General features: G+C 46.1%; 1 pseudogene; it reads right to left on the bottom strand.

The window, feature by feature from the left end:
• Positions 1-22,773: 22,773 nt before the first annotated feature.
• Positions 22,774-25,425, bottom strand: LOC123099809 (wall-associated receptor kinase 5-like; annotated as a pseudogene).

The raw sequence follows: 25,425 nt of genomic DNA, 5'->3' as shown, positions 1-25,425 counted from the left end.
GTGCGTGCGTCTCCAAGCTTCATCTCCTACCGCAAGAGGCTGCCGCAGACACTCACTGCTATCGGAATGGACATGCAGGAGTGTGGTGGTGGTCGCCTTGTAACAGTAGCTCTCTCCAATATGTTCTCGCACCAAGGGTTGGTCAAACTGATGAAAATCCCCAGATTATCTAGATTTCTCACTTCGCCTCTGCTTGGTCGATAGATTATCTAGATTTCTCGTTAGATCGGCACACACAAACGGTGTTCGACGAAATGCCGCAGCGCCGGAGCGGCCTTGTGGTGCTGAGTTAGCTTGTTTAGCCCGGCTACCTGTACCTGTGCTGCCTCAGTCCTTGTCAAGGGCAAGACAGCAACAGGTAATTATAATCAGTTAATCCATGTTGCTCTAATTATCATTTGATTTTGAGCCTCTGCCATATGCTCCTTTGTCGAAGATGACCTAGCTGGTCAACACTTATAGGCTCAATAAGAGCTGGCCAGCTGAGAATTTAACTCTTGATGGAAAATGGCTAAATAGGCCTGATGTTGACCGTCACCCACATTGTACAGTCTAGTAACCTATGAGTGCGATATATTTTCCTCTATGTGGCTAAAATTGGTAATTGCTCAGTTATCATTATAAGGCATGAGCGCACATGATGTTTCGGTTAATTGATCTGCTAAATAAATCTGGATTTTCTGCCCTTTCAGGTTCGGATAGAGATGATTGCGGGTGCGCTTGTGAAACTGCTGAGAGAGTAATTGCTGTGTGCCGTAAGAATTATGATCTAGGAGCCTGTAAAGGGGAAAATCTTGGTCCTACATTGGACAAGGCACAAGCTGCAATGATACAGGATCAGGAAGGTCAACTTGGAGCGGCAGTAAACGAAATTGCCTTGCGTACGATCGAATTTTCATACGATTTACGTACCACAAGAGACAGGCCCGTTTCCCGATGTTTGGGCCCACCACACCAGATGAGTCTTGTCGTACAAAGATCGTACATATAGCAGCTCTCGGCAGTACATTATGGTGAAGGTAAAGATACATTGATGCTTATTGGACTTCCAAATTAAATAAGTCCTGTGTGTATTCTATTTGTGTTATGCAACCTCCCGGCTGAAATAGCTTGACTCTCAGGATTGTGGGTATCGGGAGACCAAACGCAGATGCATCCATCTCTTCCTAGTCATCTAATGGAAGTACTTGCTACTGGAGATGGGGCTCATAATTTTGGTGATAATTCTGGTAAAGATTAGATCCTGCAACCTTCCACATTTTTACATGATCATTGCAGAGATAAAAAGGTAAATAATCTCGCAATTCAAACAGCACAACACACAAACAGATTGTCAGGCATCAAACTGGACTGGTGCTTTCTCAGACTATTCAGCTGGAAGTATTTCTTCTGTTGGAGAAGTAGATGCGCTAGCAGTAGCAGCAGCTTCATGAGGCCGTGGATCTTCGCTCCTAGATGTCTGGTACATCACATATACACATAGTTATAATATCTCCAAACATGACACAGCGACAAGTGGCAAATAAGCAAGATTGGAATGCAGAGTATAGATTGCTGACCTGGGAAGTCGATGGAGGGGCGCACGCATTTCCTTCTCCACTTGAAAGGTCCGCCCTCTGCAGCCTCTCCGGCAAGGTCTCCATCCCCATGTGCGAAAGCAGGAGCCAGATATATGTGAGCAGCTCTCCGCCAGTACCCAAACTCTTGGCATGTAGGTACCCTCTGCACCTACTTGCGGAGAAGCAGAGCATCTCCACCCACACACCTTCAATAACATCCCACATTTTATTCTCATCACCTAAAGCCAACAACTCTTTAGAAATCTTCTGGGCTTCATGGATAAAACCTTCCTCTGTGCTTGGATATGTCTCTGCATCCAGTGGTGATTCTGTGGGCCCTGCAACTCCTTCTCTGCTTTCAGTTTGCTGCATCATGGTGATTATCCTCTGTGTAACTCCTCTTTCGATCTCCTCTTCTTGCCCATTAAATATCTCCTTGAGTGATGGCTTGTCGTCCTTTAGGATCTCCTCGACTTCAGCGTTGACGGTCTTGAACAGATTCCGTCTGGTGCCTGCCAGTAGCATCTCGGGATTGACAAACAGCAAATACATCATGTAGTTGGAGATTTCTGTGCACCTGACGGCTCTTCTGTGATGAGCAGATATTTCACACCAGGCAGCACACCCATGAACTTCACGAGACGCATGTTGAATACATTGGTGATCTGCTGAGGGATCCATGTAGTAGAAGCAGAAATCCGTGGCGATGTGCCAGAGAAGGACACTCTCATCGAATGGACTCCTTAAGCTCCATTCCAGATCTTGGTCGCACTTGTTAGCCTGAAGAGTCCATTGCCCCCTGCGGTCAGTGAACTTCCAGTAATCGCCTGCATCTTTCATTTGATCTTCCCAGCCTTCTTTTACATACTTAAGAACTAACTCTGTAATAGGAAAAGATGAGTTGCAGGGCTTCATGGACCAATTTTCGTCGAGGAAGTCCTTACAGTTGAAGAAATTCGCCACACACATCTTCCTAGAGTGCCTTTTGTTACGAGCAAAGAACCATACCAGATTATATTGGCCTACTGAGCTATTTATGAATAATACCTCTTCACTCATGGCAAATTGTAAGAGGCTACCAAGGTTAGGCTTTAGTCCCTTACTGACTGCACACACTTGTTCTTCCAACTTGTGCTTGTGCCTCCTTTCCAGCCATAACTGGGCAGCCCTTGCTCCTTTATACAGAGGACCCAATTTTTTTACCCACTTCCAGTGCATAGACATTCTTCTTGCCTGTTCATCATATTCTCCAGCAATCAGAAAACCTGAATTTACTTCCCCTTTTCCATTTTTAGAACGCCCGTTCATGACACTAAGACAGAAAAACTCCAGCACTGCTGTACAACAGAACAAGGCATATGTAACCTTCACATCGTCAGAATTATAAGCTTCTATATTACTCTTGTAGAAGAGGACAATGGCTGCCCATGGCAGATACGCAGTTGATCCCCGCACTACACAGCCAGACAAATAATCCAAGATGCTCCTGATTCCCCTGAACCTTACTTCCCATAACCTGAACATCTTTCTTTTGGTGTAGAGAAGATCAAAGGCACCAAATAGCCTGCTTTGCAATAAAGCATATGCTTGTTTTTCATTTAGGAACCAGAATGATTTCAGGATACCAAGCCGATCAGGATACGCTGATGCAAGGTCCAGAAATAGATTGTAGGTCTCAAGGTCCACGTTGTAGCCATCAAGTCGGCTTCTACTTTTTTCCCTTTGTTTGTTTAGGCGGTGGCTTATTGTTTTCCTTTGTTGGTATAGGCAGCTTCTCCATGTGCTCGATGCCTGAGGATGCTGGTCAGGCGGAACCGGTGTGTCAGCTTCTCCATGTGCTTGAGGTTGATGCTCGGCCTCAAGCCCCCCTGCATCATCTTCTTGATGCAATTGAAGAAGATGGTTGTCAGCCTCAAGGTCTACTGCATTACCCTCTTGTGCTTGACGACGAGGGTTAGTATGGACAAAAGCCCATGCCTTTTGAAAATAGTCCTCAAGCGAGTTGATCCCGCCTTCTCTGACCTTGTTCCTCCTCCGAGCACCAGGTCCACAAGAGCTGACTAGGCTGTTAATGCTGGCGCTCTTGAGAGCCCAGGGCTTCTCTATGCATTTCAGGATCCCAGTGATGAAGAACAAGATTGATGCCGTCAACAACACCTTCTCACCGCCTGGCCATGACTTGCAGAACACGTAGATGGCTACGGTGATCTGAGATATGGCGGTGACGACATGCCGTTTCCATAGCTCGTTGTCTTCGATGTTGTAGGCGGTTATGAGATCCTGCCCACCAAGGTGCGTCAGGAGAACCGGCGCCCACACCACTTCCAGTATGCTATTGCCTTTCCTATAGTTACAACCTTGCCTGCTCTGGCGGCCGAAGAGGGTGGCGAGGGCATATATGGCCAGAGCATCGCTGCCCAGGTATGCGAGCCATATCATGAATCTGAACCAGGAAGGAATAGGGAGCTTACGCATGGTGGCAGAGAGGAAGAGGAGCCACTGGATGAAGAGGCTGCCAAGAACGAGGATGCGCAGCTGCCACTCCTCCCACCATTCCACAACACCTGAGATACCCATCTTCAGGTCTTGCCTGCTCTCTAGCTCTCGCTCACTCAGTTGGCACACAAGCCGAGAGTACGAGGTCGATGAATTTCCAACTCAGCTCGCCAGTCCTATGTATGTATGCACATTGTTAGGACTAACGAGTGATAATTGCGCTGTCACATGCCTGCTTACTGAATTAATGTCTATATCAGTTGCTTGACTTGGCCAAAAACACAGCTGGATTGTTCGTTAATCTCTAGGTGAATCCTATAATATGTTCAAGGTAAGCAAGGGTGGATGCAGCTTGCACTACCCAGGCCGCAGGTTGAATCATACTTAGCTGTGCTCAGACAAATTTTTATTTGGACTCCTTGTTATGTACGATTTGCACGCATGAATAACTTAATGAACACGGACGAAAGACAGTGTTTGCGGTGCTTGAAAATGGGAGCTTTTCTGCTTATCCGTTTATATTCAAAAGAAAAGGCTAAGGCTGCCATTTTTTTTCGTGGGCGTAGTTGATCCACGACCATTTTTCTTGTCGCTTCCAGCGGATGGAAGGGCCCCGGCCATGCCGTGGGATCAGTTCACCGGGTCGGACGTCGACGGGGCTATCTCCACGCTGCCACAAGCCATTGCCATCGCCGAACCCGCCGCCGCCACCTTGAGTTTCACACCATCCGGCTGGCGCGCTACTCTAGTATTTGACTGACTCATCAGGACGGTGCACCTATTCGCGGTATGCGTTGGGAGGCCGACGGGCGCGCAACCCCGCTCCACCCGCGCACGCTCGAAAAGGCTAAGGCTGCCATTTTTCTATCAGATGAAGATTTTTGGAACTTGATGTACAAACTCTCAATTCAAAGAACATATTTTGAAAAATTGATGAAGATTTTTTGAATTTGATGAACGTTTTTAAAAATTATGGAAAACAAATTTGGAATAAGATGAAAGTTTTTTAATTAGATGAACATGTTTCATTTTTTTGAATTTGATGAACAAATTCTCAATTCATGAACAATTTTTTGAAATCAGATGAAATATTTGAAAAATGGAGAAACCTTTTTTATAATTATGGTGAACAAAGATTGAATATGATGAATACATTTTGAATTTAATTAATTTTTTTGAATTCAATGAACAAAAAACTGTTCACGAAAACAAGAAAAAAGAAAAAAACAAAGAAGAAAAAAAGGAAATGAAGAATAAAATAAATATCAGAAAATACAAGAAACTAAAACGAAATGAAAAAGCAAAAAAAAAACGAAAAAAAATTAATAAAGGTGAAAAAATAAAACCTGGTTTGGGATGGCTCTAGAACCTTCGCGGCGACCTACGCGCGCCGAATAGGTGCTGCCCATCATCAGGACCGCGCTTCCTATTTGGCGCGTAAGGCACAACGTAGCGATTACCCCATCCAACCTTCGATCTTCCTTTTGAGCCGGCCCATTGACGGATTGCTTTCCCACCGGTTTTGGGAAGGTTCTAGAACCTTTCCTGAACTGGTTTTTTTTTCAATTTTTGTTTTTTTTTCTTTTTTCGTTTTTTCTCCTTTATTTTTTCTTTCTCCTTTTCCTTTTTTTTCTAAAAGCTAGAGCGCTATAGGCGGAAGTGTGTGGAATTACCTTCAATCAATCGGAGATCAACAGATGGATCTTCATCTGGTCTTGCTCCAGCTAGTAGTGCAACTTGTGTAAGCACCAGAGGACGGAGCTTAATTTATATAATCGCTTTTAGACAAAAAAAAGTTTATATCTACGATGATACAACAAAGCTAGATTTGTTTGGTGGAGATAAAGTTAGTTACCTTGAACCAATTGAACAGATGGGAGCTCAGACCAACTAGCTCGTGGAAGGGCAGAGGACGGAGTTTAATTTGTGAAGTCGCCCTATATATACACACACGGTGGGATTTAGAAACAAGATGGAGTACTCCTTTTTTCTTTGAAGGGTAGATACGTCATACTTTGGAAAGTAGGCAGTGAGGGAGACTGTGGGAACTTTTTTTTTTGATAAAGGACATTTCATTGAATAGATATATCGAGGTGATACAATCGCATCGAAAGAAAGCCCAACCTCTGCATAGCTTGATACACACAGCCAAAAAGTCCAAAGTACCCAAAAATAAAATTCGATTCACAGCTAAGTAAAAAAGAATCAGGTCCAGCCTAAGGAGTGGCAGATCCTATCCGGAGATCACACCGCCATCCATGGGGGTAGAAAACCTCTATGGCAGTACGCTCCAGCCATGTAGACGCTATCATAAAAAGGTCCTTGTCCTCCGGCCTTTGTAGGATAGACCAAGTACGGAGCCATCACGTACAAACATGAATAACCTGCATAGGAGATGAGACACATCTATTGTTAAAAATCACATAATTCCTGATAAGCCACAATGCCCAGCATAAGGCAGCCGCCCCCACAAGAATATGTGCAGAAAATTGTTTATCAATGCCCCGCAACCAGTTGCCGAACATGTTACGTGCACTGCGTGAGGGGTATAAATTTGAAGCTACTTGAACTATGGCCGAAATTCTCTCTGTTGTTCCGAGAATCCTTTGAGCTTACTGCCTTGCTGTTCTTTGTCACCTGAATACCCCTACGGATAATCCTCGCACTTACCGAGTATCCGCTCATCCCCAGTGATTCAAGTATTTCAGAAAAGTGTTCAAAATATCATTCGATCTTCCGAAAATCTTCAGGAGCCTGTTGCTCTTGAAATTCTTGCTTACTAGCATTATGATTAATCCCATAAACCTCGAAATCTTATTGGCACCCTTTGTCATTATCTTTTTGAGTCCATTGATTCAATATGTTGCGAATGCTCGCAATCCTCAATCAGATCCTAGAATTCATCCTTCCGGCTCAGACATCTTTAACATGAGCTGGATCTCGACCAATCAAATCGTCATCGACTGTACCCCTAAGGCTATTCAACTTATCCATCCCTAATCAGAGCATTGCTTCTGATCCCTTGTCTTGGAATTCATAATTCCTTTGCATTTGAGCTTTTGAGTTAGTCAGTTGTTTCTATAGTCTGATCTCCTTGCATTCTTTCTTCCTCTGGTTGAGTACTGATGCTCACATCAGATCCTTGGGGACCACCAGACCCTTTTGTCGGATTTTATCCGACAATGTCCTCCATATTAAATAAGCTGGTGAGCTTTTCCTCGGATACATGATGCCTTTGGTAAATTGTATCCTCTGCTTTGTGAACCATACTCTACTTTCGAGCTTGTATTATTTACTCCGAAGTTCGTGGTATATGTTCTAAGAAGCCCGGATGGCTTGAACCCCTATGCCTTCCTTAATATGTGTGAACTCGAAAGTTTTCATGAGTCATACTCTCCTGGTATTTTCCCATATAAAATTTCAACAGTACAACTTCATCGAACGCGAGAAGTAAATGAAGGGATATGCATTGGAGAAGTGGGAGTCGACCTTGAACTTTGTGTTCATGCCCATGGACACGATGTAGATCTTATCATTAAAAGCTTCTCTTAAATTAATTATTCCCTTGGTATAAGTTCATCTTATATCTGGGATCTGGCCTTTTGCAATCGTGGTTCCGACCATGTTCTCCTTTAAATACCATTTCTGGGACAAGTTAAATCACTTGTCTTCTGCAGGTCAATACGCCTGCCCAACCTCTATTATGATCTACCTTTGAGTATTACCCCTGGTATCTCGGGGATATCTTACCATTGCACTACATCTTATAAACTTTGATGAAGTACTACCTTACCATTGCACACACGAGAATATTCACCCCACACTATTGCTCCCCGGCAACGGCGCCAGAAAAAGGTCTTGATAACCCACAAGTATAGCGGATCAATTGTAGCCTCTTTCGATAAGTAAGAGTGTCGAACCCAACGAGGAGCTAAAGGTAGAACAAATATTCCCTCAAGTTCTATCGACCACCGATACAACTCTACGCACGCTTAATGTTCGCTTTACCTAGAACAAGTATGAAACTACAAGTACTTTGTAGGTGTTGTTGGAAAGTTTTGCAAGAAAATAAAGAGCGCGTAAATAAAAAGTAGGGGCTGTTTAGATAAAGACACAACTAAATTAGTTTTAGTAGAGAGCTTTTTGTTACGAGAAAGTTATTTGTCCCTAGGCAATCGGTAACTAGACCGGTAATCATTATTGCAATTTTATTTGAGGGAGAGGCATAAGCTAACATACTTTCTCTACTTGGATCATATGCACTTATGATTGGAACTCTAGCAAGCATGCGCAACTACTAAAGATCATTAAGGTAAAACCCAACCATAGCATTAAAGCATCAAGTCCTCTTTATCCCATACGCAACAACCCCCTTACTCGGGTTTGTGTTTCAGTCACTCACGCAAACCACTATAAGCGAATCATGAACGTATTGCAACACCCTACAACGGGGATCCCTCACGCTTGCGCGACACGGAGAGCACCATAGGACAGCACCAATAATAAAACATGCAACTCAAACCAATCACGATCATTAATTAACCCATAGGACAAAACAGATCTACTCAAACATCATAGGATAGCCATACATCATTGGGAAATAATATATAGCGTAGAGCACCATGTTTAAGTAGAGATTACAGCGGGTAATAGAGAGGTTACACCGTTGCATAGAGGGGGGAAGAGTTGGTGATGATGGCGGTGAAGTTGTTGGTGAAGATTGCGGTGATGATGATGGTGGCCACGACTTCGTTCCGGTGCCACCGGAAGAGAAGGGGAGAGGGGGCCCCTTCTTCTTCTTCCTTGACCTCCTCCCTAAATGGGAGAAGGGTTTCCCCTCTGGTCCTTGGCCTCCATGGCATGGGAGGGGCGAGAGCCCCTCCGAGATTGGATCTGTCTCTCTGTTTCTGCGTTCTGTTTTGCTGCCCTTTCACCGTTTCGTATATATATGGAGATCCATAACTCCGATTCGACTGAAATCTTCGCCATGATTTTTTCCTAAAAATTAGCTTTCTTGCAGCCGAAGAAGGGAATCAACCACCTTACGGGGGGCCCACGACGGTCAGGGGCGCGCCCCCCTGCCTCGTGCCTCCCTCGGGCACCGTCTCGCGTGGATTTTCCTTCCCATATTCTCCGAATATTCCAAAAATAATCTTCGTCTGTTTTTATCCCGTTTGGACTCTGTTTGATATGGATATTCTGCGAAACAAAAACATGCAACAAACAGGAACTGGCACTGGGCACTGGATCAATATGTTAGTCCCAAAAATAGTATAAAAAGTTGCCAAAAATATATGAAAGTTGTAGAATATTGGCATGGAACAATCAAAAATTATAGATACGACGGAGACGTATCAACCCTCAGCTCCAAACCCTGCTCAATATCATGGGGTGTCAACAAGGCCATTTCCCCTTCACTTATCTGGGCCTTCCACTTGGTACTTCTAAACCAAATATTGAAGATTATAGCCCAATGATGCAAAGAATTGAGAGAAGGCTCTCTGGTTGTTCTACCATGCTGTCATATGATGGAAGATTATTTCTCATCAAATCTGTATTTGCAGCCTTACCAATATTCTTCATGTTTACCTTGGCACTCCCAATAGGAGTGATTGAGCAGATCAATAAGTATTTGAGAAACTTTGTCTGGAGAAAATTTGGCATGGAAGATAGAGGGACAACACTCATTGCTTGGTCCAAGGTGTGTTTACCAAAAAAGCAAGGTGGACTTGGTATTGTTGATATAGCTCTCCACAATAAGGCTCTCCTCATGAAAAATCTCCTCAAGTTTATGAACACAGATGATATACCTTGGATTAAGCTGGTCTGGGAAAAGTACTATCATTCAGAAACACCAGCAAGAAATGCTATGGGATCTTTCTAGTGGAAATCACACATAAGTATCCTAGAAAGGTTTAAGCAGATTAGGAGGTGCACAATTGGAAATGGGCAAACTGTACCGTTTTGGAAAGATACTTGGAATGAGCATACCCTGCAATCTATCCATCCACATCTCCACTCCTTTGCACTGAATGATGAGCAGTCTCTTCAAGACTTTTTTGGGGAGAATGATTGGACTGAACATTTCCACCTGCCTCTATCAATTGAAGCATATGAGGAACTCAATCAACTTCAAGATCTAGCACCCACTTTACTCCCAAATAGAGAGGATAAGTGGACTATCATTGGGGCTACTGGCAAGACATCTGCAATCCATATCTATAATCTAATTTTGGAACACAAGGAAGAGCATCCCTTTTTCAGTCTTATTTGGAGAAGCTCTAGTAGACTCAAGCACAAAATGTTCCTTTGGTTAGTGGCTCATTGCCGAATCAATACTAGAGCTCTCCTACTCAGAAAAGGTATGCAGCTAGATGACATTCATTGTCCCAATTGCAATCAGCAAGCACAAGAAACCACTATGCACTTGCTATGGGAATATAACTTTGCACAGGATTGTTGGAATTCCTTGCATCCACATAGGAAAAGAGGTACATCAGTTTATGAGGATACCATATTGGCCTTAAATCTCTTACCAAAGCAATTTGCAGTAGTGTAACACCCTGAGTATCATGCTACAGTAACCCCTGGGTTAAATCTAATCTTTTTGCTAAATAATGCATGATCATCTTTGATCCTATCTCTTTTCAAATTCCACTTGAATTCAAATTCAATTACTAAGTGAAATTCAAAATTTCACAGACATGAAATCTAAAATGTTCATCATGTGGCAAATAATCATTTGTTACTATTGCTGGTGAACCAACATTTTTATAAGGTGTTTCACTTCCCTAAACTAAATAAAACATTGTCCTAGTCGATAATTTAATTGCCTTTCTAATTGGTAAAAATACTAAACTACTTTATTTTCTTGCCAAGTTAATTATAGCAGTGGCCTAAGTTAAAATGGTATTTTAGGTGCAAGATTAGTTTTTATAAAACTATTTTGCTTTCTGAAAATAAAAGAAAACATAAAAGTTTTTTGAAAAAAATGTAAAAGAAGAGGTGAGAGAGAGCGCCCCCCCATGCAAGTCGGCCCAACCTTTTCCCACACCGGTCGCCTTCTTCCCCTGTATCCCCGACCCGAGCCGCGTCGGACGTGCTCCCATCGCACCACCTCGTCACCGTCGCCGCGAGAGGATAAGGCCCGGGACGCCTCGGTCCTCTCCCCCGCACCTCACTCTCTCCTCTGTCGCTCCGCTTCCCTCTGGGCTCGTCCCAGATCCCCTTCTCCACCTCGCCCGAATGCCCGCCGTCGCCGCCCGCCTCGCTCCGCCACAGCCAACAGCCACCCCTCGCCCCGCCGTTGCGTCCGCGAAGACCGCCGCCGTCCACTACGTCCACTACGAAGACGAAAACGAGACGGAATCCCCTCCTTCACCAGGTCCGCGTCGCCCTCGTCCGCTTCGGTCGGCGGCCCTCTTCGTCGGCTCCGACCGCCCTCGGCTGCTACTAACCTGTCGCCGGCCTCCTTGTGCCACGAGGTGAGCACCGCGTCTAACCTCTACCTTTCCCCCCCCCCCCCCTCGTACCCATCGCGTAGTCTCCGCCCCGTTCATCGCCGCCACCCCACGCGCAACAAGCCGCGCCCGTCGCCTACTGCTGTAAATTAGTTTAGTTTAATTGTACCCCATGACGTGTGGTCCTCTGTTTTAAATTAGTTTAGTTAATTCTCTTTTTGCACATGGGCAAATGACTAATGGGCCTCGCTTTGACCCTGTTGATTAGTCTACCCTGACTGGTCAACTGTTGACTTCAACCCTGGCCCTACTATCATACACATGGCTAGCCCCGTAGTAGGTTAAAAAAAAGGATTCTGCCTATTTAGTAATTAAACGAATCAGATAAAAGAAATGTAGTAATACTTAAAACTTTGGAAAATCATAGTAATTAACCTGTTAGCCAGATGAAGATGTTTTATACATGAAAGTTGCTCAGAAAAATCCAACGAATCCGAATACGCGGTCTGTTCATCTGTCACATGCCCCTAGCATGCTGAACATGGAACATTCCCCCTCTGGTCATCTGTTTGACACTGGTCCGGAACCGGGAAAACATTCCCGGTTGAATTCCCCCTTCACCTATATCATGCCGCACTTCGTTAGGTCGACCCTAGTTCTGCTTTTCGTCATGTCATGCTTTATGATGCTTTGTTTGTTTATATTTATTTTTTCTTCCCCCTCTTCTCTCCGGTAGACCCCGAGACCGATGCTGCCCCCGTGATCGACTACGTCTCCGACGACTCTTCTTCCTTTGTAGCAGAGCTTCCAGGAAAGCCCCCCCATTTGATCATCCCGATATCGCCCATTCCATTCTCTCATGCTTGCATTAGATTTTGCTACTGTTATTGTTTGCTCCTATTCTGATGCATAGCCTGTTTATTGTAACATGCTGTTGTACCTACCTGCTTATCCTAAACTGTTTAGTATAGGCTGGGTAGAGACCCATCAGAGACCCCCACTTTGTCCCGGCTGCCCCGCTGGATTATCAGAAGACCCGATCAATGGAATCGAAGACCAGGCCCCGGCACCGCACATCACTTCCCCCTTGGTGTTAGACACACGGTTACTATGATTACTATGACTTTACACTGAACCATGTTACTAAAGACGGGTCGGCCCTGAGGGGTACCCGCGCGAGCATATTTGCGAGTGATGAGGAGTCGGGTTGACCTGGAGGGTGCCCGCGACATAATTACGAGGCGTGGCCGGGCATTCCTAGCCCTTGCCGCAAGTCCTCGAGACGGGGCGACGGGGTCACATCTTTCGTGAGTCTCTGCTTGTTACCGCACGTTCCTAATCCACTGCGGTTTGGATATTTGATCCGAGGGGCCTCTGGCCTGATAGCACTAACCATCACGTAGGCATAGTATGGGCGTTCTGCGTCGTATGCATCAGCCGAAGCTTAATAGGCATCAGCGACTGAGCGGCACTCGCCGGGTTGGACTGGTAAGCTCCTGCCGTTTTTAAGGAGCTACCTAGGTCTGCTCACCGGCCGCCCATGCAACGTGCGGGAGTTCCCGGGGCGATGGCCAATGACCCCTTGGGGCATAGGTTTAGTCCGGCGTGCTGACCTCTCTATTAAGCCTAGGTCGGGTTGCGGCATATTGTTTGGCCGAGGCCGGGCATGACCTAGTAAAGTTTGTCCGGCCGGAGTTAAGCGAGCGTGGTGGGTAAGTTGGTGCACCCTTGCAGGGAAGAAAACATCTATCAATAGCCTGTCCTACGGTAACGAACACTTGGAGTTGTATCCCGATCGATACAACTAGAACTGGATACTTGAGGTGATAACTGGATAGTATGGCTCTGGGATTGCTTTCTCGCAGGGAGTCGAGAAAGGATCTCTGGCTGAGGTTGATAACACTACTACTACTTTACTTTATGCTACTCTTATCTCTTCTGATGCTGCAAGATGCTTGAAGCTGTTGAAGATGCTAGTCTTCGATAGGACTAGGCTTTCCCCTTCTCTTTTGGCATTCTGCAGTTCAGTCCACATATACTACCCATTTTCGTTGACACCGATGCATATGTAGTGTAGATCTTTGCTTGCGAGTACTTTGGATGAGTACTCACGGTTGCTTTGCTCCCCCTTTTTCCCCCTTTTCCATTCTTCTCGGATGTCGCAACCAGATGGTGGAGCCCAGGATCCAGACGACCCCACCGACGACTACTACTACCCCGAGGGTGCCTACTACTACGTGGAGACCGCTGACGACCAGGAGTAGTTAGGAGGCTCCCAGGCAGGAGGCCCTGCCTCTTCGATCGTGTTGCTTTTGTGCTAGCCTTCTTAAGGCATCCCTATCTAACTCATGTCTGTACTCAGATATTGTTGCTTCCGCTGACTCTTGTGTTTTCGAGCTGATGTATTCGAGCCCTCGAGGCCCATGGCTTATAATATAAGTCTTGTATTATTTTATATGTGTCTAGAGTTGTGTTGTGATATCTTCCCGTGAGTCCCCGATCTTGATCGTACACATTTGCGTGTATGATTAGTGTATGAGAAGTGATAATACTTGAAACTATGCATTATGGCTAGTTAGGAGCATAAAACAATAGCGCGTGTTGGGAGGCAACCCAATATTTATTTAAAAAATTTGCTTAAATTTTCTGTTATGTGTTGGCACAATTATAGCTACTGTTATGATTGTGTTTTCATCTTTTAATTAGTGTTTGCGACAATTAATGCCTTTTGAATGATTTGGATGATAGTATAATTAATGCTGTTTCAAAACAGATTTTTGCGCCCAGTACAGAATTTTCTGGATTTGACTGGAGAGCGATAAAATCCTGAAATTTTTGCACAGTATTCGTATACAAATTGTCTATGTTGTCCTTATTTTTCAGAATTTTTGAAGTTACAGAAGTATGATTTTTATTCAGATCTTTACAGACTGTTCTATTTTAGATAGATTCTATTTTTTATTGCAAAGTTTACTTGTTTTAGTGATGCTATGGATTATATTGGGGGGTATAAGTCATGGAGAAGTTAGAATACAGTAGGTATTATGCAAGATTAAATTATGAATGAGTTTATAATAGTACCTAAATTTTAAGGTTTGTTTGTCATACTAATGGATCTCACGAGGTTTCTGTTGAGTTTTGTGTTTTGATATTTTCTAGTTTTGGGTGAGATTACGATGGGTGAATGAATAAGGAGGTGCAATACCCTTATTGGTCATGGCAAAAGTGAGTTTAGTTTTTAAGTGTTGGTTGTGGCATGGTGGGGAGGTTTGATAATTTTTATGTCTGAAATAAAATCCTTGAGTGCTGTTATATTCCGATGCACATGATGGTTAACTCCTACCAACCAATTCCCTAGGGACATGCGAGTAGTACTTTGCTTCGAGGGCAAATAGCCTTTACAATAAGTATGTGAATCCATGGATTATATGCACTCCTATCTTTCCGCAATTTGCTACCCACTTCGGTGCCGTACATTGCCCTTTCTGATCTCAAGAGTTGGTGCGAAATTCGGCGATGCATCCAAACCCCATGATATGATACGCTCTATCACACATAAGCATCCTTATATCTTCCTCAAAACAGCCACCATATATGCCTACCTATAATGCCATTTACATAGCCATTCCGAAATATATTGCTATGCAACTGGCACCGTCACATCTCATGACTTGTGTGTTCATCACAATCCTGGTTTGCATGTTCATGTAGAGCTGACATGATATTTATAGCACAGCCACCGTTCATCATTATTATACATGTTACGCTAGATCATTGCATATCCTGGTACACTGCCAGAGGCATTCTTATAGGGTCATATTGTTTCAGTTATCAAGTTGTAAGTAAATAAAAGTGTGATGATCATCATTGTTAGAACATTGTGCCAGTGAGGAAAGGATGATGGAGACTATGATTCCACCACAAGTCGGGATGAGACTCCGGATGGAAAAAAAGGCCAAAAAGAACCCAACAAAATAATAAAAATAAAATAACAGATAAATAGAGAAGAGGCAATGTTACTATACTTTTTTTTACACTTGTGCTTCAGAGTAGCAACATGTTCTTCATATAAAGAGTCTCCTATGTTGTCACACTCATATACTACTGGGACTTTTTCGTTATATAACTCGAATTGTATATTCCGATGACGGGCATTCTCAAATGCTGGAGGTCTTCGTGAGGAAGCAAGTTGGATGCATACCCACTTAGTTTTTGTTGAGTTTTCATACACTTATAGCTCTTTGTGCATCCGTTGCATGACAATTCCTAGTCCTCGCATTGATATCGATTGATAGACATCTCCATATTCCATTGATCTGCCGAGTAGATGCGAGACTTTCTTCTTTTTTAACATGCTATATCCATGTTTCACGCTCATGTATTGCGTGAAGTTAAAAATGCTAAAGCGCGTTAGAAGTACGATCGAATTGCCTGATTTAACAACGAGGCGCTCATGATTTATATTAATGCAGTGCTCATGATCCAATTGCCTGGTACCAAAGGTCCTTAGCGTTTTTTATAATGTTTCTTTAAATTTTTTACTTTTGCTTAAATTCCTAAATATAATGAATATGTCTATTATAAAATCACGTTATATCCACGAAAAATATAATATGAAAAGTGTTAAATGCATATACAAAAATGTTCCTAATGCATATGAGAATTTAAAAATGCGCACGACAAAAGTAGACATAAAAAAATAAGAAAAACAATTAAGCATGTATTTTTTTAAAGTGAATGAAAAATGTACCTAATGCTAATATAAAATGTAAAATATGTATGGTAGAAATTAGACATCAAAATATATATATGTAAAAATGTGTTATTCATGTATAGAAAAAATGTTAAAGGTGTATAAAATCATATTTTCGATAGATAAAGAAAATGTACAATGTGTATCAAAACAATTACTCATAAAATTGTTTTTTTATAAAATACTGATCATATATTTAGCAAATGTTAGACTTGTATTTTTTTACTAGTGTATAAAAAAATGTACAATTTGTATGCAAAAAATAGACATAATAAATGTTTCAAAAATTGTTAATCATGTGTTAACGTTGAGCATGTACAAAAATATGTTTCTAATGTGTACAAAAAATTTACAATGTGTAGGCAAAAGCAAACATAAAAAAAAGATATGTTTTGAAATATGTTAATCATGTATTTAAAAATGTTAAATGTGTACACAAAAAATGTTGCAGATGTATGCGGAAAACATAGAATGTGTATGAATTTTTTTGAAATAATAAATATATGTTTAAAAACAATGTTAATGATGTAATTGGAAAAATGTTACACAAGAAATGTTTCAAAGGTATGCAGAAAACGTTTCATGTATTCGAATAAGTGTTAATTGTGTATAAAACAAGGTTCCCATTCCATATCAAATGAGAACAAAACGAATGAAAACCAAACGGAAATAAGGGAAACAAAAACAAAAACCAATGCAAAAAGAATGGAAGCAGTGACACAAAGAAAACTGATGAAAACCAAGAAAGATCTCTTAGTTAGTCTCTTAGTTCTTAGTTGTCAGTATTCAGTTTGTTTGCACACAATTTTTCAATCCTTCATTCTTTTATTTATTTCTTTAGTGTATGTCTTCTTCAGTTTCGCTTCCTCAGTTTTTAGTATTTCCCTTTCTTCAGTCAATATTCAGTTGCATCATTTTCCCTTCCCTCCTTCCCGCCCTCCCGCACCCTCGCCGCCGGGGCAAAGCCCATCGCGGTGGCCGGCGGTTGGGCCTGTTTCCCTGCTGCTCGGGGATGGCTGATGCGGGGGCGGCCTGTCTAAGTGGCGGCGGCGCGCGGGCGAGTGGCTCGGGGGCATAGCGGCAGAGGCTCACGGCGGCTGCATCCTCGCGATGGGCGGCGAGGTCAGGAGGTCGCGGCGGCTGGTTGAGGGGGAGTGTGTGTGGGTGAGCAACTAGGTCTTTTACAAAGGATAGGGAGTTAACTCAGGTGGGAGGGAGTACCAAATCAAGTGTAAATATATTTGATGAATCTAATGGTATTGACTTTGTATTATAGGTGTTGATATTATTATTTTTCTATGAACTTGCTTACAGTTTACAAGATTTGATATTGAAAAAAAAATCTAATACACACTATATTTTGGATCAGAGGAAGTACCACCTAATTAAATATAGCATATAGTATATTGATTGTGGTCTTCTTTTTTGGCAAAGGTGGTGTCTTGATTGGTCTCTTTGGGTAGGAGTGAAAATTATGATAGATGATTATCACAAGTTTGAGTAGTAGGGAATTTGCGTGACAACAGGAAAATGAATGCAATAGAGTTCAGTTGCTTGCTTCAATAGATTGGAAAATTCTGGCAAAAATATATTAAGCTGGACTTAAAACGACATTTAATACTTTTGGCCGAGACCGAGAAACACACGCGTATGTACAAGCTGGATTCCAAGCAACCAGGCAGGCTGACTGAGCTTCGGGAGACTTGCACATACTAAGCTAGCGATTAGATCGATCCTTCCGAAGACTAGCTAGCTAAAGCTAACACACTAACATAGAGAAACTAGAAGCCACCTGCTTTGCTAGCTCAACATGATGAAAGAAGTGAAACCGCAATTGATGGCCACAGGCACGTGTCACGGCGGTAAGGCCTGGTGCAACGCCGGCTCCTATGAGTCGTCCATCCTCAATCTCATGGGATACGCGTCCTATGTGGTGGAGCTGAAACCACAGGACGGCAGCCTACCGGAGAAGGGCGTGAACCTGATCATCGCCGAGATGGGGTAATTTGGTCAGGTACTACTTGTGGATCTGTCCAACGTAGAGCGGAAGATCAGGCTACAGGTTCCCATGATCCTCCAGTAGGTGGTTCCCCACAGCAAGACAACCACAGCAACTCATTTCGTGATGTTGCTGTTCCTCGGAGACGTGGCCAAAAGTATCTACAAGAGCGCCTCACTGGTAAATTAATTCCCGATATCTCTCAAGCCTACGATTTACATACAGCTTGAAAACAATTCTTATCATACAGTTCTGGACAATATTTGTCAATTTTCTATGGGACTTGCCGCGGAATATTGTTCCTTTTATAAGGATGTCGTGAGGGTGGTCAACCAATTATTCACCACCTACCATGAATATACAGAATAAATGAATATAGGTGTCAGACTTTTTATATTGCTTGACAGCCGCTCGGGTTAAAGAGCGACCGATCTCGAGACGAGGATGGCGCTTGTTAGAGTTGTGCCGAATATTGTGTACAAGGTAGGTTACAGTTAGACTTGTAGTTGCATTGTGTTTAGATAGGATATGGAGTCTCCAAATAGGACACCTGTATCATAGGCCTCTCATATATAGCGGGGGTAGACACACGATGTAACCTATGCCAACATAATAGCACCGGAACGCAGGGGAAGCCGGCAGCATGTGCCGGTGTCCAGGGCGACCGGGTGCGGTATTGTGACGGTGTCACGGGGAGGAGCGCCTGTAGTCAGGCCCCGGGGATGTAGCCATATCGGTGAACCTCGTTAACAAATCTCGGCGTCGTGCCTCGTGTGATTGCTTAGTTCTCGGATGATCGACGGTATGTCTCAGATTTATTCTAACAAGTGGCGGGCGACGGTTGGCCAGGGCCTTGCCGGAGGTGAGGACGACATTGCTCACACGGGACACAGCCGGAGGAGAAGCAGGGGTTCCTTGGACAGGGAGCACTTAGAGTAGGTTGTTAGAGCATCTCCAGCCGCGCCTCCAACAGACCCCCCAGGCGAATTTTTAGCGCCGGTGGCCGAAAATCGGCCCAGTCACGACCCTAGGATCTCGTTTAGCGCCGGTTTGGGCGAAATACAGAGCCGGCGATCCCGCCCCGAACCCAAGCGGCCGGGTGTCGCCTGGGCGCGCCGGCACAAGCGAAAAGCGGCGTGGGGCCGCTCCGTCGGCAACTGAAGCCCTTTCCCGCCGTTTTCTCCCGCTTTCCCCCTAGGCTCCCATCTCTTCTCCATTCCTCCCACCAATTCTACATATCCGACCAAATCGATCAAGAATATCCCAATCTGATACGCTTGGCTCCTCGCGCCAAACGCTCGGCTCCTCCCGCCAAACGCCCGCCATGCCGCCGAAGAAGTACGTGATGCCGCGCGCCGCGACGGATCCCACAGCCGCCGCCGCCCAGCCGAAGCAAAGGAAGCCGAGGGCGCCGCTATCCAAGCCCCCCGGCATGAGCAACGCCGAGTGGAAGGCGGATGTGGAGCACCGGGAGGTCGTCACCGCCGACAGGCGCAACAGGGCCAAGAAGGCCAGGGAAAAAGCGGCCCACGCTACGGCTGCGGTGGCGGCAGAACAAGCGGAGGCTGCGCGCGCGGCGATGATGAATCCACCCGGTGGGCACCCGTACGCGGCCTGGAGCCAGCAAAGCGTCGGCTCTCCGGCAGGGTTCTCGTCGTCGCCGCACCCATGGAGCACGTCGTCGCCGGGCTATGCCGATGGGGACGCCCATGGTGGCTTCAACCCCAACATCACCTTCCCCATGGGCGCCCTGTCCAGCGCACGCCCTCGCCAGCATTCGCCGGCGTGCAGTTCCCGCCATACACTTACTCGCCGCCGGACTACGCAGCCTCACCGATGCCACCTCTTCGCCGCATTCTCTACTCGCAAGCCGCATCCTTGATGCATCTCGGCAACGCCGACTCGACGGAGGCCGACATGGAGGACATCATCGCAGCCGGCTCGGCTGCCGCCGCCGCTTCCCCCGGGTTCACTACCCAGGACGACTCGATTGACCTCGATGACATGAACGACGAGCTCGACTACGGCGAGGAAGAGCCGGAGGAGGAGGAAGAGGAGGAGGAGGAACCGGCGCCGACGAGTAAAGGCAAGAAGAAGAGGAAGAAGAAGGCGGCCAAGCCCGGCGAGCCACGCATCAAGTGGGCGTCCAAGGAAGAGGAGTGCCTCGCCGAAGCGTGGAAGGTCGTCTGCCTCGACCCGGTCACCGGCACGAACCAGAGCATCGAGACGTATTGGGACCGCATCAAGGCCGAGTTCGACGAGCGGAAGCTCGTCGACCCCTACTTCAAAAGCGTGCACATGAAGCGTGGGGCGACGGTGATGGCGAACCATTGGGGGCTCATCCAAACGGCGTGCAACAAATGGCATGGGATCGTCGAGGAGGTCGCGGCTCGCCCGGAGAGCGGCATCAGCGTCGAGGATCAGGTATCTCATACTGTTGCCTTCCGCCGTGCGCGGACACTTTCGCCTCGTGCGCGCCGAGCACGCCGACTGATGTTCTTTCGTTCGGCGCAGCTGCTACGCATGTTCGCCATGTTCCGCGATGACAACAGTGACGCAAAGTTCAAGTACCTCCACGTCTTCAGGCGGATCGACAGGTGCGAGAAATGGGCGGCCGTCCCGCGCACCCTCGCCAAAGCCAAAGAGACGTACAAGCCGGACGCGCCGACCGCGGGCGCGGCTGACGGGCAACCGGACGGCAACAAAGGTGCCAAGAAGGCGAAATACGTCGAGTCGGCTGCCTCGCGCGTGCAGGAGTCCATCGAACACTGTCTCGCCGACGCCAAGACCAGGGCCGCCCAGCGAGAAGAGAAAACTGAGGCGAGGTGGGCTGTTTTGATGACGAACAACGTTGTCAAACTCGACTTGCTCCGGACCAACGGCGCCGCGAAACTCAAAGCTCAATACGCGAAGAAGAGGAACAACGACCTCGCCTTCTTGATGGGTGGCGCTGACATGCTCCAAAGCGGCGACGAGAAGCTCAAGGCGTGGTTCTTGGCGGAGCGCGGCCACATCCTGAATCAGTTACCGGCGACGCCGCCGCCGCTGCCCAGCCCGGCAGCTGATGACGATGCCTCCGCGACGCCCAGCCCCACCGACGATGCCTCCGCGACGTCCAGCCCCACCGACGATGCCTCCGCCGCGCCCGGCAGCACAGAAGCCATGCCGACCAGCCCAGAAGCCGCGCCGACTCCTTCCAGCCCGCGTACGCCGACGACGACGCCGCCGGAGGTTGAGCTCGACGTTTGATGTACTCCTCCCGCGTCCTTCCTTTTCTGTACGCCGAACTACTGCGTGTCCTTTTATTTAATCACCGAACTGTGGCACTGAATCGCCGAACTATTGCGATGATCGCTTTTCTTTGAGCGGGAACGATGGAGTTCGAATATGGGGCGCCTTGGGGGGGGGGGGGGGGGGCACCTGGGGGGGGGGCTGGGGAGAAACGAACCCCAGAGGCCGATCTAGCGCCGGCTCGCTCCTGGGCCGCTCTTTTTCGACGCCCTGGGCGGCCAAACGGCTGGAGATGCTCTTAGCAGCTGAGAGTTACTTAGAGTACGTTGTTAGCAGTTGAGAGTTAAAACCTTTACCGGTCTCTGCATGGGCGCATACGTACGGAGTAAATAGTATTTGCTAAGACTGCGAAGAGAGCAATGCTAGACACATGGGGCTTTACAGGGGAATTACAGGGTAGTTAGAAGGGCAATTAGAGTAGAATGAAACAATGGTAACCCACATGTTGTAGTCAGATGGGTTATATTGCACGGTAGTAGTACAGAAGTGGATTGTTGAGGGACAGGTCAATGAGAACACCCATAGAAACTTGACTCGAGTGTGTTTGCTGCTGGGAGCCTCAATAGCCGAAACACGCCATGTACCTATTTGAACACGGAGATGAGATTTGGACTCATCACCAGTCCCTGCTGATCACACGCTCGAATCATAGAGGTTCTATGTACATGTGTAGGGCCAGCAACCAGCATGCATGCATGTGCAGCGTTTGCTTTAATTCCAATTTTTGCGTGGAGATGAAACCAATTGTTGCATTACATGCACTGTACCATAGTGTTGGTATAGTTTGCATTCTGGGGTGTGCAGTTCAATGTTCCCAAGACGATACTGAGATATCAAATGACATCGCGGGGTTCAATGGTTAAATAAGATGCCCAACACCCGAGCGGCTACCTTGCTTCTACTACCACAAGTTGCACAATTTTTAATGGAGACAAGGATCGACACATCAATAAATACGTATAAGTGCAACGAAATGATGGATAGTGTCTTGGTCAGTCTTGTGAGTAGGTGTGGAAGATGGATATATAGATGATCATCAAGACTGAGAGCAGGGCAGCATGCAAAATTAGAACAACATAGTTGGGTGCATTCAGTTTTTTTGAAGCATACACTTAAGTTCTGTTCGGCATATATATTCATATAAAAACACGCACTGATTTACAATAACAGAAACAATTCACCATGGCTAAAAATTCACTTACAAGCAAGCAAAAACTATCGAGGGTATGTTGCAGATAACAGGAACTCATCTTCTTGGCTATAACACCTGCTTCCTTCGTTTTTCTTTGCTTGTTGGCTGGTGGATGGATAGCCTGTTGCTGCATATTCCTTCTCATCTGTTTCTTCTATCAAATCAGCCCCGACACGCTTATTGGGTGCTTGGAGAGCTTCTAGCGCCATCTCTACTTGCCTCATGGTTGGTCGCTCCTCTGCTCTTAGTTTCACGCACTCCATGGCTAGAGTAGCAACTTCTTTCACTGCGCTACCCCCCTCCTCTATAACTTGTGGGTCTATTATTTTTGCCAAATTGCCTTCTGCAAGTAGTGCAACAAATTGCATGACAAGCCCATCACCTTCGGAAGATCTATACAGAGATGGCTTCCTCCTAGTAAGTAATTCAACAAGAAGGACTCCAAAGCTATAAACATCACTACTTTCGGTTAGGCGTCCAGTATAATAATACATAGGATCTAAGTACCCTATAGTTCCTTGCACCACAGTTGTTGTACCTGTTTGATCCACAGGAATAATGTACCTTGAAGCTCCAAAGTCTGACACTTTTGCTGTCAAGGCATCATCAAGAAGTATGTTGGAGGGTTTGATATCTCTGTGTATTACAGGGACTGATATAGCAGAGTGAAGGTAAGCAAGAGCTTTGCCTATTTCACTTGTGATCCTTAACCTATCTTTCCAAGGTAGCGACCCTCCTTTTTCCGCGTGAAGATGGTCGGCGAGTGTTCCATTGGAAATGAACTCGTAAGCAAGTAACGGCACTTCTGCCTCGAGGCAACATCCACGGAGCTTCACAATATTTCTATGGTTGATCTGTGAGAGTATGGCAACCTCATTTATGAACTCGTCGATTTCTCTCCTCACAACAATATTTGACTTCTTGATGGCCACAACATGCAGGTCTAACATAATCCCTTTGTAGACAGTGCCATGTCCACCTCCACCTAGCCTGCGGGCTTGATCAAAATTGTTGGTAGCCTTCTCTAACTCTTCTAAAGAGATGAGCATCCGCTCTGCGATGTCGGCCCTGTGAGAAACCAATTGCTTTAATAGTTGGCCACGGTTTTGAGTAAAGAACTTCTGTCTCAGCGCCTTCGCCTTGCGTTGGTTAAAACCACGGATAGTTAGGATTGCACCAAGAACCAAAAGTAGAATAAATGGGCCACTAGCGACCGAGGGACCAATGATTAAACCCAAGCTATTATGACCTGAAAAGCAATTGACACATTTACTACTAGTACTATTTTATCAAGAATATATAAATGGAGCGAGATAATTAACTAATGAACATTAATTGTTCCATTGTCTCCTGTTGCACGCACTAGTAATCGGCAGGCTAGGAGTACCTCCGAGTGTGTCTTCAGACTCGATGATGATGCAGCCACCGGGCTTTGTGTAATTGCCATGCGTTCCGTTCGGGCACCGGCACTGGAACGAGCCCGGCAGTTCCTCACAGTCCCCGAAGCAGAAATGTTTTTCTTTTTGATCGCACTCTTTGATATCTGTGTATATGTCCACGAACAAAAATAACCACGTGACACATATGGAAAGCAACGCAAATAATTCAGTAAAAAAATAGAGTCAAGTTTGCATAAGACCGGCGTGTTCACATGTCAAATTGTAAACTCACCTTGGCATCCTCCGGTGAGGTAAGGGTTGCCCTGGTAGCCCTCCTTGCACTGGCACGAATAGCCTCTGACTTGATCTTTAAGGAAGTCTCCGACACTGCAATTGCTGTGGGCGCTCTTGCATATGCTCCGGGCTGCGTGTTCTGGGCAATGCAAATGGCCAGAGTTATACACTGCTGCCTCGTGTGCCAATGCCCACGCGAGAATCACGGGGACCCTGAGCCGCGAGAGAGCTTCTTTTTGGTTTTCCTCCCAGTACAGGTTCATAACCACCTCCCGATTGTGGTCTAAGTCGAACCAACCCACCTCGGCGATGAGCACGTGCACGGGCAAATCGAAATTGCTGTACACGCCGCTGTAGTTGAGCCGCTTGAGCTCCACGCCGTAGGACGCGCTGGCAGTTTGGATGGTCGACTGGCAGCAGCCGATGTTGGAGCAGGTATTGGATTTTCCCCCAGAATAAAGTAGGTTACCGCCACCACCATCACCAAAAGCCGGGCAGAACGAAGCGCAGCCGCTGCCCGCTGGCGAGGCTGCGGTTCCCCAGAAGCGTCGCCTGCACGTTGCAACCCGTGAGGATGAAATCATTTGAATCCGGGTGCAGCAAGTAGGGCAACCTGCCGGCGCCGATGCTCTCAGTCTCAGCATCACCGAGGCTCCACCGGCCCGAGCCGCCCCTCATGTTGATGGCTTGCAGTCCGTGGCTGATGATGTGCATCGTAGTGTTCTCCACGGAGATCTTGACGACCTCGAAAATGCCGGCACTTCCATCGCCGAGGAGAAGCCGCGGGAGATTGCTTCCGTTGTTGTCGCAGGTGAGCTTGAACCCCGGCCAGTAACAACTCTTCGGGCCCATGCCGAACGGGTAAGGCACGCTTACGTTGCCGCAGGTGGTGTTGCAGCCCGGCATCCCTATCTTCATCGGCGGAGGCCCTGCTGCGGCCGCCGGTGCCGAGATTAGCAGCAGCACCACCGCTGCCGCAATGGATACGCAGCTGCTTAGCAT

The sequence above is a fragment of the Triticum aestivum genome, chromosome 4D, assembly GCF_018294505.1.
Source record: "Triticum aestivum cultivar Chinese Spring chromosome 4D, IWGSC CS RefSeq v2.1, whole genome shotgun sequence".
Taxonomy (NCBI): Eukaryota; Viridiplantae; Streptophyta; class Magnoliopsida; order Poales; family Poaceae; genus Triticum; species Triticum aestivum.
This window is presented reverse-complemented; position numbering and strand designations above follow the sequence as displayed.